General features: G+C 38.2%; 1 gene segment (V, D, J or C); it reads right to left on the bottom strand.

Moving 5' to 3' along the window:
- The window catches only part of LOC131273778 (immunoglobulin kappa variable 3-20-like), a 1,006,205-nt gene that overhangs the window by 901,586 nt on the left and 86,292 nt on the right, over positions 1-18,327 (bottom strand).

Genomic DNA, 18,327 nt, shown 5'->3' with positions numbered 1-18,327 from the left:
TGGATAGTTAAGAAATACTAACAAAACACAGTGTGAAAGCAGAATGGCATGATCCATGGGAAACATTAATTCAATGAAAGTTTGAGGTTTAGGTTATGTACTATGAGAATACATGGAACAAGAGTTAGAATTAATTTTTCATTTTAGCAGGTACTTCTGGGTCATTTTACAAGCAATAACACTCTGAGGATGCAGACACAGTGGAAGCCACTAAGGTTTCAGTGCAGCTGGGAAACTAGCTTTTCTATCATCTCCTTCACTGAAGTCATATAATGATATTTAAATGTTTGGAATTTATACTCCCCAGTGTGACAGAGATGGACTCAGTTGTGGTTTCCCTACACATGGCTCTACTCTACTATCCCTTCTATTTGAACCTAGAGTTAGTACTAGAACTGATAGATGTATGCCCAAGATACAAATCTTTGGGCTGCCCATGGGCCAGTTGTAACTGTTTATCTCAACTTTTAACAACCCCTACTCTCCAGTTCATTGGACTCACTCAGGAAAACTAACAAGGAGATGATGATGGACAACAAACATCTCAAGGAAAAAGGAGAGTCTGCACCTGTAGGCAAGATAGTCCCACCCATCTGTCCCATAGGATCTAATCCCACTCACAATTGGAGGCAGAGTGGGCATAAACATCCAAGAACCCTCAAGATTGGAAAATGAATGATGGACTAGAGTAGACTTGCTGTCATTCTACTATAGACGTGATTCTAGCAATGGAAGAATTTTTCTCATTGATGTGGAGGCAGTGGGCAAAGGAGTTTTTGAGAGAAGGTAGAGGGAAAAACAGGTGTCCTATGTGGGCATTTTCAGGATGTGGGAATCATACTGAATGTCATTGCAAAGACAGATACAGGCCATTGTATATCTTATCATAATTTACAAAATTGTAGTGTAAACTACAGTGTAAACTAAAATCCATGCCTACTGTCAGTGTTCAAAATGTGTTCATCAATGAAAACAAATGTACCACAAAAATGAAGGATATTGTTAATGTGGGAAAATATCAAAGGGGTAGGAAGCAATACTTTTTATATAACATTTGTGTAATATATATTTTTAAAACTTTTTTAAAGTATAAAAAAAGAGATAGATCCACTTCTAAATTTCATTAATTTATTCTTTTTTGCATTATTTTTCTTTTTTTATTACTGCCTAAAAAGCTTTTGTGAACAAAATGCTGATAGGAAACAATAAAATAGTCACAATGGATCCCATGCACTAAAAAACAGAGCCGCTTTAGCAAAGGAATTTACATTGCCCTTTATTACTTCCATGGCAGGACTCCTGTGTTTTTCTCCAGCAAATATTTGACATTTGTCTAACCTATAATTTCCCATGTTTGCCACTATTTACGCCTAGTCCAACTTGGCATCTTTGTGCATCAAGGTGAACAGCACAGACCAGGGAACTGTACCCAAGAGAATGGGGGTTTCAGATGCATCAAATATTCCACCCAACATCTTCTGAGATTAGATGGAGTTAGTTTTCCCAAGATGATAAGGAAAAGGTCCAGGAAGACAAGGAGGGTTGATACAGGTCTCCCTCAGATTTAACCACAAGGTAGAGTGACAGCTCTGTTCTCTTCACTGAGATCTCATTAACTAAGACTAGAGCAGAAGCCAGAAGCAAAAAGAAAACAATTACTAAAACCACAATGAATTTTTTAAATTGTAGCTATTAATGGCACTTTCTAGGTAATAAAAAATCTGGAACAAATGCAAATATTAAACAAATGTTGAAAGTACACTACAACAATTTATATAAAGATAGACTTTTTCAGGAACTCATGAAGAGAGAAGTTTGAGGAATCCACAAAAGCACTCAATCCATGAAAGTTCACCAATTACATAATTAACTAAGATCTCGGCACCTCAAATTAGCTGAATAGTAGAATCAGGTGTCAAAACGGTTGAAAATATGAATCTTGAGCCAAATTTGGACAAAGTAGTCAGAATATCCAGAATTGGAGTTTGGGATTCTGTTCTGAGTAAAGTCAATGAATTTATAGCCTGTCTGCACAAGTCCACGAATGGGCATTTAGAAACTAATGTTGCAACATAAGCTGTCCCAATGATATCAAGGAGAAAATTAAAGGTTTCTAGCAAGATTTTATGAAGATTGAGGTAAATAGATCATAACATGATAATCATTATATTTATCTTAATAGTAAAGAAATGACAACCTGGTTAAGGATTGAAAAAATGTATATGTGATTTTGAAATTATCTCACTTTATTGTGAAATCTCTCACTTTATTGTGATCTTGGTAAAAGCAGGAATGTGTAGTGTATTCAAGAGAAAAGCAGACCAAAAAATAGATTACATCAGAAACGAGAGGCTTCTGAGGTGCGAGGACATAGTTTCATTATGACAAAGGCTCAGGACATAATAGACTGAGAAGAAACAGACACCTGTAGAGCCTGAAAATGAAGACAGTGCCCAAATATATCCTTGTACCACAGAGTAGTAAAGTGGATTCAATTTCCAGGACTTGGGAGTGTCAAAACTATAAAAACAAACTTCTTACTTTAGGGATCAAGGTTATAGAGAAATCTGTACTCATTTATTGATAGGTATATTTGCAAAATGGAGTGGTTTTTAGTAGGAGTATGAAATAATGAGATGATTGCCCATCTTTTGTGTATTGCATTCTTTTTTATGATAAATCAATTTTTTGGATACATATCAATAAAGCATGAATCCATGAATACATATCAATCAAAGGTATTTTGTATAAATGATATTTAGCCTGATTTTTGCATATAGCTCTTGTGTCCTAACACTCTACTGAAATTTATTAGCTCTAGCTAGGAAAAAATATTCATGACTGTTATAGTCCTCATTTTTCTAACTGGTCACTTGGTCAAAGTACATATTCATCACTATCTTCTTCCACTACCCATCCCATGTTCCTTCACCCTCAGCAAGCACCTCGGCTGACTGTGGTTCTTTGCCTAACGGGATGACTCAAGCCTTCATTCCTGAAGATTCTGAGCCATTGATAGTCATGACTGAATTGAGTTGTTGCAGTTTTCCTCTGACTTTATTCACAGGGCATGGTAATACTAGGAGGTACCCTAGGTCATCTCCTGCCTTCCAGACAAACTCTTCCTTATCTCCATTGTGTAGTAGCAGTCCTTTTCCTCTTGATAGAATCAATCACTCCAACCAGTACTGTAATTCCCTTCTTTCCCTTTTGATTCAGAGGCATGAAAAGACCAAAGTGGGCAGGCTGCAGTCTTACCATCAAGATCAATGGAACTGTGTTTTTGTTTCCTGGTAGAAGCACTCTTCCATTTGGGAGTAAGACCTGAAGACAAGTTGAGCTTGAGGTTGCAGGGACAGGAAACAAAAACTTTCCTGCTGGATCACTGGAGTAATAGTGAGTGGTGCCACTCACATTTCCACCCCTTGATTCCAGAATTGTGAATCCCAGGTAGGGGAGAAATAGCACTATAAAGTGAATGCTGACTTAGAGCATACAAAGCTTCCTGGAAAGCATTGCCCCATCCCTGCAGGCACTGTCACCTAGTTGACAAGCTAAGTGAGCCCTCTTAGGACCAACACACTGAGATGGAAGAACCCTGCGTGTTGTTGGGTTTATCTCCCATTCTCTCTCATCCAAAAGTCAAGTTATTCATTAACAGCCATTATTATATCCCTAGTACACAGAAGAGTATCAGGCCTGTAGGAGAGTGCAACAAGTATTTGTTTAATAAGTTTATGATTGAAAAGATAAATAAATAAATGACATAAATCAATTATGTCAACCTTATTTACAAGTAAAACAATTCTAAGGAATGAACTAATGAGTAATTTTAGATTTTTTTTTGCAATTTCATAAATTTGCAGAAATGAAAATAGGTTAGCATAGCCATAAATATTCCTGAAAAATAAATTTTGGTACAGAGTAATGCTACCAAATATGCAAAATATTTTGGGGATTAGTGCTCTTGGATGCAAACAACACAAATGGAGTGTTTAAGCTAACCAATAATGAAAGTATAAAATGAATATCATGTGGCTTACAGATCTGATCACAGCTTTGGTCAGCATAGAAAATGTGTTGGATGTCCGATGGCATTAACACAGTCTGGGACATCACAAAAAGAGAAAGACATGATCCCACTCCTACCACACATGGATAGTGGACAATCCTGATGGCAATATCAATGCTGGAGGCCAGTCATGAGACACTGGAGGTTGAAGACATCTACTGCTACCATATGGCAGAGGATTCAGTCTGAAATATTTTAGACTCAGAGATGCATATTAGAAAAATATCTACATGTTATGTCCAAATTGTGTGAATCTAGCAATTGTAAATAAATTGCTAAATACAAATACTTTTTTCCAACTTAGTGTTATTAGAGAATCCAAAACAAGAGATAACCTCTTCCAACATATAAAATATATAACTAAGAAGAAACAGAACCTGCAAGATGGTAGAAAAGTAAGGAACTCCTGGAGTCAGCTTGTGCTACAGGGCAGTTAGGAATCACCCAGAGTAAAGCACCTGTCTGGTGACTCTAGGCCATCAGAAGAGCATCCTGCAACATCGTTGAAGGAATGGAAGGATGAGACTGCCCGTCTGCAGAGAAAATTCATGAGTAGAGTGTTCCACACAATGGAGGCAGGTGCTCATCCTCCACTAAAGGCACAATCCACCTCAATAGCTGTTCCACAGCTGGAATAGAAAGCCCCACTTCCCAAAATCAGGGGAAGAAGAGACGGTTGGGCACCAAGGTCAGCTTCTGATGACTACATTCAGTGGGCTAAAGTACAATCCTGAGAACAGCAAGAGTTTCAGCCTGTCCAAGTCAGAAAGAGACTGGGAGCCACCAGCTTAACACTGTGCCTGGCACAAGGGGAAGTGGGGGAGGACTGAGAATCCCAGTGCTTGTGGAGACCAGCTTCTTTCCATCCGGATCAGATTACAGCTCTAGCGTAGGCCTCAGTGCCACCTCCAGCAGGGAGGAAGCTGCAGGGAGCTGTCCCAGCCTCTCTGGGAAATTGACAGCCAAGCATGTAAGCTGGTGATTATCCTATGCTGCTAGCACAAGCCACCCCAGGAGCTATTCTGTGGTTGGAATTGGAAGCTCCATTTCCCAAAAACAGGGGAGGAGGAGACAGTTGGCTGCTGATTTTGGCTATTGATTGGTAGACTAGTTTGGCTAAGATATAACCCTGGGAACAGCTGGAGTATGAATCAGCCCAAGCTCAGAAAGAGGCTGGTGGCCCCATTTTGACTCCATTCCCAGCATGAGGGGAAACCAGGTGGACTGAAAATCACAGTGACTGTAGGAACTGGTTTCTTTCACCCAGGTCAGCCTGTAGCCCTAGCCTAGGCTTCAGCTCCACCTCTGGCAGGGAGGAGGCTGGCAGAACCTGCAGTAGCCAATCCAAGTAATTGCAGGTAACCTCAGCTGGCACAGACTGAATAATCAGAATTCTACTCAGGCAAGACCCTCACTGCATAGATTGCTGCCCATACCTGCAGCTCTATTCTCACTCCAGGAAGGAGAGAAAGAAGCATGAAGCTTCATTAGTCTCTCTGGGCAACTGGAGTCTAGGCCCGCACTACTTGTATGATTCCACACAAAAGATTGAGGAAGCTTCATTGGTCCCAGGCGCAATGAGGACAACTTGAGCCTCCACATCTTACAGCACCAATGGCATGCTTGGCTCCTACTGCACAACCAGCAAGGGAGAAAGAGCAGGAAGCCCTAAAGTAAAGAAAAACACTGTATCCAGAATAAATACTCTAGCAAGCCAAAAGCGAAGACACTGACAAAAAATTACAATCCACACCAAGAAACAGGACACTATGCCCCAGTTAAAGGAATAAAATTAGCCTTCAGATGACATAAAGGAATTGAGACAACTAATTATAGATGTTCAATCAAACCTCCTTAATAAATTGTTTCAGATGGCTAAAGAGATTAAGGATGTTAAGAAGACACTGGATGAGAACAAAGAAGAATTTGAAAGCATACATAGAAAAATAGCAGATCTTATTGGGAAGAAAGACAATAAATGAAATTTAAAATATACTGGAGTCATATAATAGCATATTTGAGGAAGGAGAAGAAAGGATTGTTGAGCTTGAAGAAATGGCCTCTGAAAGTGAACATACAAAAGAACAGATGAAGAAAAGACTGGAAAAAATTGAACAGGGTATCAGGGAACTAAATGACACCAAGAGACATGCAAACATATGTGCCATGGGTGTCCCAGAAGAAGAGAAGGGAAAAGGGGCAAAAGGAAAATTTGAAGACATAATGGTGGAAAATTTCCCAACCGTTTTGAAGGACATAGATATTCATTTCCAAGAAGCACAACGTACTCCCCTCCAAATAAATCTGATTAGACCAGTGCTGAGACAAATACTAATCAGAATGTCAAATGCCAAAGACAAAGAGAAAATTCTGAAAGCAGCAAGAGAAAAGTAATGCATCACATATATGAGATACTCAATAAGATTAAGTGCCAATTTCTCATCAGAAACCATGGAGGCAAGAAGACAGTGATCTGATATATTTAAGATACTGCAAGAAAAACTCCCAACCAGTAAACTTATAACTGGCAAGGCTGTCTTTGGTTACAAACTGAGTTTGTAACCAAGACTACCATTGTAGGAAATACTAAAGGGGGTGCTACGTCCTGAAAACAAAAGACAGGAGAAAGGGGCCTGGGAGAGAGTCTAGAAATGAAGGTTATATCAATAAAATAAGTAAATGTATCAGAAGAGTGGTGAAAATAATATATGACAGATAAAACCCAAATATTGAGGAATAAACTTAACCAACAATGTAAAGCACTTGTACTGAGAAAAATACAACTAATTTTTAAAAGAAATAAAAATGACTTAAATATTTGGAAAACATTCCATGCTCACAGATTAGAAAAATAGATGTCATTAAGATTTCAATTCTACTCCAATTGATATACAGATTCCATACAATCCTGATAAAAATTCCACCATTACAATTTTAAAAAATGGAAAATATGATGATCAATTTTATGTGGAAGGGTAAGTGGTCCTGAAAATTGGAGAACTCTCATTTCCAGACTTTAAATCAAACTACTAGCTACCTTGGTAAAAACAGCATGGTATTGACATAAAGACAGATACATAGACCAATGGAACCAAATTGATGGTTCAGAAACAGACACTCACATCTATGGTCAAGTGATTTTTGACTAGCGTGTCAAAACCTCTCAGCTTTGGCAGAACAGTAAATCCAACAAATAGTGCTAGAGGACTGGATATCCATAGCCAAAATAAATAAAGAGGACCCTATGTCACACCTTTTCCAAAAATTAACTCAAAATGGATCAAAAACCTAAATATAAAAACAAGAACCATAACGTTTCTAGGAGAAAATGTAGGAAAATATCTTAAAGACCTGATAGTTGGAGGTGGTTTCTTAAAGAAGACAAGAGGAGGACTGAGATGGCCTAATGATGCTTAATGTATGTAGAAGTTTTAGCTAACTTTACTGTAAAAGTGTGGAAATGTACAGAGTTGATGGTAACACATTTTGTGAGTAACAGCTGGTTTATAAATTGGAACGTGACTGAAAATGGTAGTTTAGGGATGTAAATGCCAATTGAAAGAAAGCTAGGGAAGCAGACTTGACCCAATGGATACGGCATCCACCTACCACATGGGAGGTCCGCAGTTCAAACCCCGGGCCTCCTTGACCCATGTGGAGCTGGCCCATGCGCAGTGCTGATGCGTGCAAGGAGTGCCGTGCCACGCAGGGGTGTCTCCCGCCTAAGGGAGCCCCATGCACAAGGAGTGTGCCCTGTAAGGAGAGCCATTCAGCACAAAAGAAAGTGCATCCTCCGTGAGAATGGTGCCACAGACACGGAGAGCTGATGCAACAAGATGATGCAACAAAAAGAAACAGATTCCAGGTGCCACTAATAAGGATAGAAGCAGTCACAGAAGAAAACAGAGCAAATGAACACAGAAAGCAGACAACTGGGTGGGGGAAGGGGAGAGAAATATATATATATATAAATAAATCTTTAAAAACAAAGAAAGCTAGAGAATAATCAAGGGAATAAATAGCACAGTAAACCCAGAAGTGGATGAGAATTGTGGTTGATGGCACATAGGCAAAAGTATCCTTGGTGAGTTAGAGCAGATATATATCACTATTACAGGGTGATGGGAATGTGGAGAAGTATGGGAAAAATACAACTGGAGTGACGTATGGACTGTGTTTAATAGTAATAATGTAATATTCATGCATTTATGCCAAAGATGTACTATGTTGATAATGGGGGAATATGGAAAAAGTGTTCAAATGTACGCTCTGGACCTGATAATAATTTGATGGTATTATCTCATAATCTATAACAAATGTTCCATCATGGTGTGGTGTGTTGATAGAGGGGTGTTGTTTGGGAATTCAGCACATGTGCATGAATGTTTTGTAAGTTTACAACTTCTGTCATAAAAATATATTTTAAAACTAGTATTAGGGTGGGTTGAGGGAAAAATACACCAAATATAGGATAAGGACTATAGTTAGTAAGATTTTAGCAATATTCCTTCATAATTTGCAACAAATATCTCAAAACAATGCAAGAAATTGGTGATGAGTTGTTACATGAGATCCCTGTATGATATTATGCATGTTTACTTGTAATTTCACAACTTTTACTATATACTTATTGTCTATGCATGTTCATGTATAAATGATATAAAAAATAATAGAGTGGGTTGGGTGAAAATACTTTGGTTAGCAGCAATATTTTGAGGATACTTTTTAATCATTAGTTAAATATAATTCACAAAAATGCAAGGTATTGTTGGTAGGGTGAGGTATGAGAGCCCTCTATGATGTTATGTATGTTTGTTTTGTAAGTCCACAACTGTTACTATAAACGTATTGTTTATGTATGTGTATGTATGACTGATATACTTTAATAAATTTAAGTATATATGTTTATATAGAAGGAGACAGAGAGATAGATAGATAGATAGATAGATAGATAGATAGATAGATAGATAGATAGATAGGAGAGACAGGCTTAAAAGGTTTTAACCCCTAACACTGTGCTCTGAGAATTTCATCTTCATCTTCACTGGTTCATTGCAGGAACGTCCTTCAACCAACATACTCTTCATAGCAACACTGTTGACCTGAGCCTCACAAATGGAAACTTTTATCTGGAGTTTTTGGCCAGAGGAAAATCAATTATCATAAGCTGAAAAATGCTCAGGCTCCTGGTCTACTGTGGCCAATGACATATTTTTACAAACTTGAAATTTTCCTAGTGCATAATCCTCCTATTCAGGTAGATCCAAGATATTATATAGGATAGGACATAAATGCTACCAGCAACACAAGCTTCTCTACCTAACACAGAAACTGTATATATGCTTAATTATTTTTCCTATGCCTGAGTTGTGTAACATCTCTGGATCAGTCCCCTGTCATTTCCTCACAACCTTAAGATTTTGATCAAATCATTCCTTCTCAGTAGAACCTTCCATGGCATTCCATGTCCTTAATTTTTAACTCCTCCATGTTCCATGCTTATGACCATGTGCCTTTATAACTTTTCCTACAAAGAGGTACATTCCTTTCCTCTCGAATGTGAGTTTACCATGTGAATTCCATGGATCAAAACAATGCAACCATAGGAAATTGCTCTGGTTCTAGGTTTTCAAGAAAAAAGAAAGGTTGAAAGATGATGACACCATCCCAGATCCTCAGGCCCCTGCTCCACTGTGTTTTAGATGAGAGAAGATGTGCAACCTTGTACATGGCATTTTCCTTCCAAGGTCATCTTCCTGTTCAGATATAAAATCCATCATATTAAAATAGGATATTAAATAAATGGTGCAATTACATATAAAAGTAAATATAAATGTAAAAATAAAGAAAATTTGAATTTTCCCTCATTCAAGAAGGTAGACACCTTTACTTTCCTCCTTTTTCTTAGCTCACCTACTCTAGGAAAGTTCAGATTGCAAATAAATTCCCTGCCTTTTTCAGAGGTATGTATATTTTTAAAAGATAAATAGGTGCTTAACATACTGATCTGTTTTCTTTTATTAGACACTACATATGTACTCTTGAGATTCTTGACATTCTACTAGAGAATGTAGCAGAACTCACCAGGATGGGAGTTTAATATGTTCTTTTTTATTTTGTGGGACTCCACCCAATAATATGACACCCTAGGACAAGATGAACACATTCAAGACCTTAATATTCATGTGAAACAATGAACATAGTTTCCTGAAAAGCTGAAACTATGTGGTTATCAAAGTTTCCAAAGGGACAGAGAGGGAAGACTAGGTGGAACACAGGGCATATTTAGAAGACTGGAATTGTTCTGCATTACTTTTCAATGATGGATGCACTATAATACATTATGTCAAAATCCATAAAATAGTGCAGTGCAAAGTGTAAACCATAATGGGGACCATTGCCCATGGACAGTAGCTTCAATATTTGTTCATCAATTTTAACAAAAGGACCTTACCCATCTCAGATAGTATAAATAGGTTAAAATATGAGAGGAGGGGGTGGGGTTTATATAAGAATCCCCTATGTTTTCAATGTGACTTTTCTTTGCTGTAAACCTTCTTTCAAAATACAATGAAATAAAAAACAAGTAAGACACTGAGGGAACATATAGAAGAATTTATCAATACACATAAAAGGTAGATCATACAGTGATGAAAGGTGTAATACAGAAAAATTGGTTTTGTTTTTGGGGGAGGTTTTGGATAAAATAAAAGTTACAACTATGGCAGGGAAAGAGAACATATACTATTATTGTGTGGTGAAAACTGTGTGGTCAAAGTGTAAACCAAAACATAAGCTATAAATCATGGTTAATAGCAATGTTTCAATACTTGTTTATCATTTGCAACAAACATACGACTCTAACAAAGTTTGTTAATGGGGGGAAGTATGAGGGATGGGGATATAGGAATCCCTCATATTTTTTATGTAACTTGTACATAATCTAAAACTTCTATAAAAATAGAAGGAATATCTTCCCCAATCACCTGGGAACCATCTCTTGGAAAGGGAACCATTAGGAAAACAATGCCCTTCTCTCCCATTTCCTCTGGGAGATTAGGTGCAAAACTTAAATGGACACCTGGCTCCAGATTGAAAAACTACCTGATGCCATAAAAATATGAGAATTTTCTTTTTCTTTTTATGTTTCCTTAGAAATAGTCAATTAACTAAGCCAGAGGCTCACCTCCAGTGTCAGATGAGCTTCAGATGAACTATTTGAGATGAATGGAGTTGTAAAGTTTTCTTACTGAAGGACTAGATAACATTTACTTTGAGAACATGTGTACAATTAGTTATTATCCTACTGACTGTCTAAAAAGGTGATATTTTTTTCTGTCTTTGCAATACCTTTAGAGAATCATCTGGAAGTGCATCACTGTCCTATTTTAATTCACTAATCAAACTGTTTCCTTTCTCTTCTACCTTTTTGGAGTAGTTTCATGATTGGCAGGATGTTTTGTTTTGAATTATATTTTCCCAAAGTCTACTGACATGGATTGAATAAACTGGAAACTTACTAAATTAAGTGGATAATTTACAGGAATTGTGGGCACATAGAAGTCAGGTAAAAGAGGTTGAATTATAAAGTGTTCCTTCTAGATTTTCATTTTTTGGAATACCAGGCAGATAAAACACTAGTGAAAAAGTATGGGAAATATGGGCTCTATAATTCCATGAGAAACAACATGCAGTTAACTAATTTGGAAGCCAAAATTTTCTCTGCTAGTTTTTCTCCTAAAGGAGTACTATATCTCTATTAGTTGGGAAAGGGCTTATGAGAAAACAGTATTGATGTTGCCTCACAAGGATTCCTTTGATTTGGATAAATTAATGTATTTGTTTGTTCTTAGACCTCATCTCAAGCAAATAAATTCCTGGAATTCATGTAATGTACATCATTTTAGAGGAAAGGAGAACATCTTGTCAAAGGCTTGAAGGTAAGATTGTGAAAATTGGAAGAGGAAATGTAAAAATAAAAGCCACTTTCTCTTTAATGGTGCCTTCTTTCTTTCTCTACTGTCCTCATTTGATAGGATAGTGACTCTCTTGTTAGGGGCTAATGTGGCTGGTGATTATAAATTGAAGCCTATGCTCATTTATTGTTCAGAAAATCCAAAGACCAATAAAAAGATATGCAAAATCTACTTTGCCTGTGCTCTTGAAATTGAACATGAAATCCTGAATGACAGTCCTCTGTTTCCAACATGGTTATCTGAATAATTTAGGCCCACTAAAGAGACCTACTGCTCAGAACAAAAGATTCCTTTCAAAATTATACTGCTGAGTTTGGCTTAGAGAGTGGCCACATTTCAGCAACATGGAGGCTCTCAGGACGTAACTCTTAGGCACACTGCAGCTCTAGTCCTAGTTCATATTTCAAGCACACAGGTTCATGATTGTAGTTATCAGTGTTAAGAGCTCATTGTTGGACCATCCGCCTTTATTGGTCTTTGCCATTGTACGTGGGGGATGGTTGCTGTTCCATTGGGGAATGCGATAGAACTCCCCTGGTAAGCACCAGCTGATGATGTAACTAGAAATAGACCTTGAATAAAAGGATCAACTCAGACCAGCAGAATATCTCAGCCTTCATATGATGTGAGGTGTTAAAAACTGCTTTATGACTTTGAATAAAAGTGGGAAACAGAAAGGACAAATGAGTTTATATGGCTGTAAGTCTCCAAAAAAGAGTTGGGAGGTCATCAGAGGGGTATTGCTTACACATGCCTCAGCAGGTTCCCAGAGACAACCAAAGTAGATAGAAGCCCAGGTCCTGGTTCTCCTGAGGGCTACAGAGACCCACAGGTTCTACCACCATAGCAGATGGCTCTGGAGTTCAGTGCCATATCAGTTGGCCCTACTTTGTATTTTGTGTTCCTTAATGTGATGGATTTGGGTTCAGATATGACCTTTCCTACATATGCCTCTTCTTTACTTTTATCGGACCTGTGGTTGGCTCTGGGGTTGATGTATACTCAGGACACCTGAATCTCTGGACTGTCCTTGTGACAGCCAGGCCCTGAGACTCAGCAGACTTGCAACTCCTACCATCTGGTTTATTGGACTTGTCCTGGCCAGCTAACAGGGAGGTGAAGAAGGTTAAACACCACAACAGGGATCCGAGGGTGACTACAACTGCAAGCAGGACAATCACATCCATCATCCATATGGAATCTAAGCTCCCTCTTAATATAGAGGGGGAGTGGACATAACCATCCCAGAGTCCACAGGATGGAGGAATAGAGTATGCATTAGAGTGGACTTACTGATATTCTACTATGGAACTATTGTGATTAGTAATGGTAGAAATTGTAGCATTGATGTGCAGAAAGTGTCCATGGTAGCTGCTGAGGATAGGGAGAGGGAAGAAGAAATATGATGTGTGGGCATTTTCAGGACTTGCAGTTGTCCTGGGTGGTACTACAGGGACAGATGCTGGACATTGTATGTCCTGCTATGGCCCAAAGAATGGACTGGGGGAGAGTGTAAACTATAATGTAAACCACAATCCATGTGGTGCAGCAGTGCTACAAAATGTATTCACCAAATGCAATGAATGTGCCACGATGATGGAGATTGTTAATGTGGGAGGAGTGGGGTGAGGGTGTTGGGGGGATATGGAGGCCTCATATTTTTTTATAGTAACATTTTAAAAAAATAAAGAATAACAAAAAATATATATTATGGCAAACTGAAAATGTACTTGGTCACCCAAGAGCTCTGATGGAGTTGTACAATGAAATTCATATCATTTTCATATCTGATAACCCAATATCCATTCTGCATGCCATGGATTGAGAAGTCATTTTGAATTTCGGGCCTTATTATTTAAAAATACATTTTATAAGCTACAGCTACCATAGACAGTGAGTCTTCTTACGGATCTCAGCAAAGTCATGGAAAAAATTGTGAAAATGATTCACCATTTTAGATGACATTAAGTACATTTGTGATTCATGGGAGGAGTTCATACTGTCAAAATTAACAGAACTTTGAAAGAAATGGATTCCAACTCATATGGAAAATGTTGATGGAAAATAGCTGTAGATGGTGTGGATATAAAAAGAGAACTTGAGTAAGAAGGGGAGCCTGAAGACTGGACTGAACTTCTGCATCTCATGATCAAACATTAACAGTTGAGGAGTTGCTCCTTACGAATGAACAAAGAAAATGGCATCTTGAAATAGATTCTATTCCTGGTGAAGATTCTTCTCGAGCACACATGGAGCATTCTCCAGAGTAGACTACATGGTTGTTAACAGAGCAAGTCCCAACAAATTTGGAAAGATTGACATTTACAAAGGAATTTTCATGACCACAACAGAATGAAGCTGGAAATTAATAAGGGGCAGAAAACCAGAACGGCACAAAGATATGAAAGTTAAACAATACATTCTTAGACACTCAGTGGGTCAACGAGGAAATGGCTAAAGAAATCAGAAACTACCTTGAAACGAATGAAAGTGGGGACACAACGTATCAAAAAATATGGGATGCAGCAAAAGCAGTGATAAAACGGAAATTTATAGCCATAAACGCTTATATTTTTAAAAAGCACAGGTTCCAGTGCTTCATAAAAAAACAACAAACAGATGCCTGTTTCTGCCACAAGAGATCTATATGCTGCTGTAACAGAGCTAGGCACCACCACAACAAGCAGAGGCTACAAGACAGCTGATGCCACAGACCACAGGCAGTGGATGAGGTTCAGTCTGTTAGGCTCTCAGCTGTCATGACCGAGGTTCTGGGTTTGGTTCTTCTTGCCTCCTGGAGAAGGTGAGCAAACAATGAGTAAACAGACAAGAGAACCATCTGGGGGAAAGGGGAGATAAATAAAGATAAGTGAAGTAATTTTTTTAAAGCAGCTTTTAAAAAATTTGACAAACCCTTAGCTAGACTACCAAAGAAGAGAGAGAAGATGCAATTAAAGTAAAAAATGAGAGAGAAGATATCACCACTGATCCCACAGAAATAAAGAGTATCATAAGAGGATACCCTCAAAAATTGTATGCCAACAAAATGACTAACTTGGATGAAATGGACACATTTCAAGAAACATATAAGACCTATATGGATGAAAGAAGAAGTTGATGATCTCAACAGACCAATCACAAGTATTGAATAAGTCATCAAAAATCACTCAACCAGGGAAGGGGACTTGGCCCAGTGGTTGGGGCATCCATCTACCACATGAGAGGTCCGTGGTTCAAACCCCGGGCCTCCTTGACCCATGTGGAGCTGGCCCACACACAGTGCTGATGCACGCAAGGAGTGCTGTTGCCACCCAGGGGTACCCACCGGGTAGGGGAGCCCCACACACAAGGAGTGCCTCCTGTAAGGAGAGCCACCCAGCCTGAATGTGCAGCCTGCCCAGGAATGGTTCCACACACACAGAAAGTTGACGCAGCAAGATGACACAACAAAAAGAAACACAGATTCCCATGCCGCTGACAACAACAGAAGCAGACGAAAAGAACACACAGCAAATGGACACAGAGAACAGACAACTGGGACGGGGGAGGGGAGAAGGGGATAGAAATAAATAAAAATAAATCTTAAAAAAAAAATCACTCAACCAAGAAAAGCCCAGGTCAGATGACTTTCACCGTTGTACTCCCAACTGAAAAATTCTGAGTAGACCAACACCGTGACACATACTCATCAGAATGTCAAATGACAAAGAAAGAGAAAATTCAGAGAACAATAAGAGAATAGCATTGAATAACACAAAAGGGATACTCAATAAGATTAAGTGCTGATTTCCCACCAGAAACAATGGAGGCAAGAAGAAAGGGTTCTGATATATTTAAGGTATTACAAGAGAAAAACTTTCAACCAACAATCATATATCCAGGACGACTCTTTCAAAAATGAGGGCGAGATTAGAATATTCATAGAAAAACAGAAACTGAGTGAAATTCTATGCAAGAGGCCAGATTTTCAGGAAATACTAAAGGGTGTGCTAGAGCCTGAAAAGAAATGACAGGAAATAGAGCCCTGGAAGAGAGTCAAGACATGAAGATGAAGATTTTATCAACAATAGTAACCAAAAGTGTTAAAAGAGTGATGAAAATAAAGTATGTAATGTAAAACTCAAATAAGAATAAACTTAACCATCAATGTAAAGCACTTTTATTCAGAAAACTGCAGCTCCGTGTTTAAAGAAATCAAAAAAGTCTTAAAAAACTGGAAGACCATTCCATGCTCATGGATTAGAAGACTAAATATCATTAAGATGTCAATTTGACTCAAATTTATATACGGATTAAACATAATCCCAAGAAAAATTCCACCAGCATTAAAAATATTGAAAACATAATCACAAAATTTATTTGGAAGGTCAAGGGTGCCTGAATAGCCAGAAACATCATAAAAAGGTAGAGCAAACACTGATCTCCAGACTTTAAGTTATATTACCTAGCTATAGTGTTAAAAACAGCATGGTACTGGCCTAAAGACAGACACAATAGAAAAATGGAACTAAATATACAGCTCAAAAACAGACCATCACATGAATGGTAAAGTGATTTTTTACTAGCCTGTCAAACTAACACAGCTAGGGCAGAACAATCCATTCAATAAATGGTGCGGAAAGAATTGGATATCCATAGCTGAAAGAAGGAACGAGGACCTCTATCTCACATCTTATCCAAAAATTAACTCAAAATAGATCAAAAACCTAAAAATAAAACCAAGAACCATAAAACTTCTGGAAGAAATTGTAGGAAAGTAGTTTCAAGACCTGTTGGTAGGTGGTGGATTCTTAAAGGAGATAAGAGGAGAACTAAGATCGACTATTGATATTTAATGTATGTAGACGTTTTAAATAGTTTACTGTAAAAGTGGTGAAATGTATAGGGTGGATGGTAACACACAGTGAATAACAGCTAGTTTACAAATGGAGATGTGACTGATAATGGAAGTCTAGGTATGTAAATGCCAACTAACAGAATGCCAGAGAACAACCTAGACACTGAATACCACATTAAACCAAGAGGTGTATGAGAATTGTAGTTGATGATACAGATGAAAGAGTTTCCTTTGTTAGCTAAGGCAAATGTACATCACTACTGCAAGGTGGTGGGAATGTGAAGAAGCATGGGGAAAATACAGCTGGAGTGACCTATGGGTTGTGGTTAGTAGTAATAATATAATCTTGCATCTGTGCAAAAGATGTACGGTGTTGATAATGAGGCAGTATGGAAAATGTGAGCCAAATGTACACTATGGACATGGTAACAATCAGATGATATTATCTTATCTGTAGCAAATGTTCCATCACAGTGTGGTGTGTTAATAGAAGGGTATTGTTTGGGAATTCTTCACATGTGCATGACTGCTTCATAAGTTTACAACTTCTGTCATAAAAAATATATTTAAAAAATAATAATAGTGTGGGTTGGGAGAAAAACACACCAAATGTAAGATAAGGTATATGATTAATAGTAAGATTTTGGCAATATTCTTTCATAATTTATAACAAACATCTCATGATAATGCAAGGTGATGGTGGAGGGCTGATGTATGGGACCCCTGTATGATGTTATACATGCTTGATTTGTAAGTTCACAACTTTTACTATATACTTACCATTTATGTATATTCATATATAAATGATGTAAAGTTAATAATAATAGGGTGGGTTGGGAAATACTTTAGTTAGTTGTAATTTTTTTTTTTATATATTTCTCTCCCCTTCCCCGCCCCCAGGGTTCTGCTCTCTGTGTCCATTCGCTGTGTGTTCTTCTGTGACCACTTCTGTCCTTATCAGTGGCGCTGGGAATCTGTGTTTCTTTTTTGTTGCATCATCTTGCTCTGTCAACTCTCCGTGTGTGTGGTGCCATATTTGGGCAAGCTGCACTTTCATTCGCTCTGGGCCACTCTCCTTATGGGGCGCACTCCTTGCATGTGGGGCTCCCATTTGTGGGGGACACCCCTGCATGGCAGGTCACTCCTTGCATGCATCAGCACTGCACGTGGGCCAGCTCCACACAGGTCAAGGAGGCCCAGGGTTCGAACCATGGACCTCCCATGTGGCAGGTGGACACTCTATCCATAGGGCTAAGTCCGCTTCCCAGTAGTAATATTTTGACAATGCTCTTTAATCATTAGATAAAAGACTTAACAACAATGCAAGTTATTGGTAGTAGGGTGAGTTATCAGAGTCCTGTATGATGTTATATATGTTTGTTTTGTAAGTTCACAACTATTCTTATACACTTATTGTTTACATATGTTTATGTATGGTTGAT

The sequence above is a fragment of the Dasypus novemcinctus genome, chromosome 17 (genome assembly GCF_030445035.2).
Source record: "Dasypus novemcinctus isolate mDasNov1 chromosome 17, mDasNov1.1.hap2, whole genome shotgun sequence".
In the NCBI taxonomy this organism is placed as follows: domain Eukaryota; kingdom Metazoa; phylum Chordata; class Mammalia; order Cingulata; family Dasypodidae; genus Dasypus; species Dasypus novemcinctus.
Note: the sequence above shows the minus strand (reverse complement) of the source record. Positions and strands in the feature narration are given on the sequence as shown.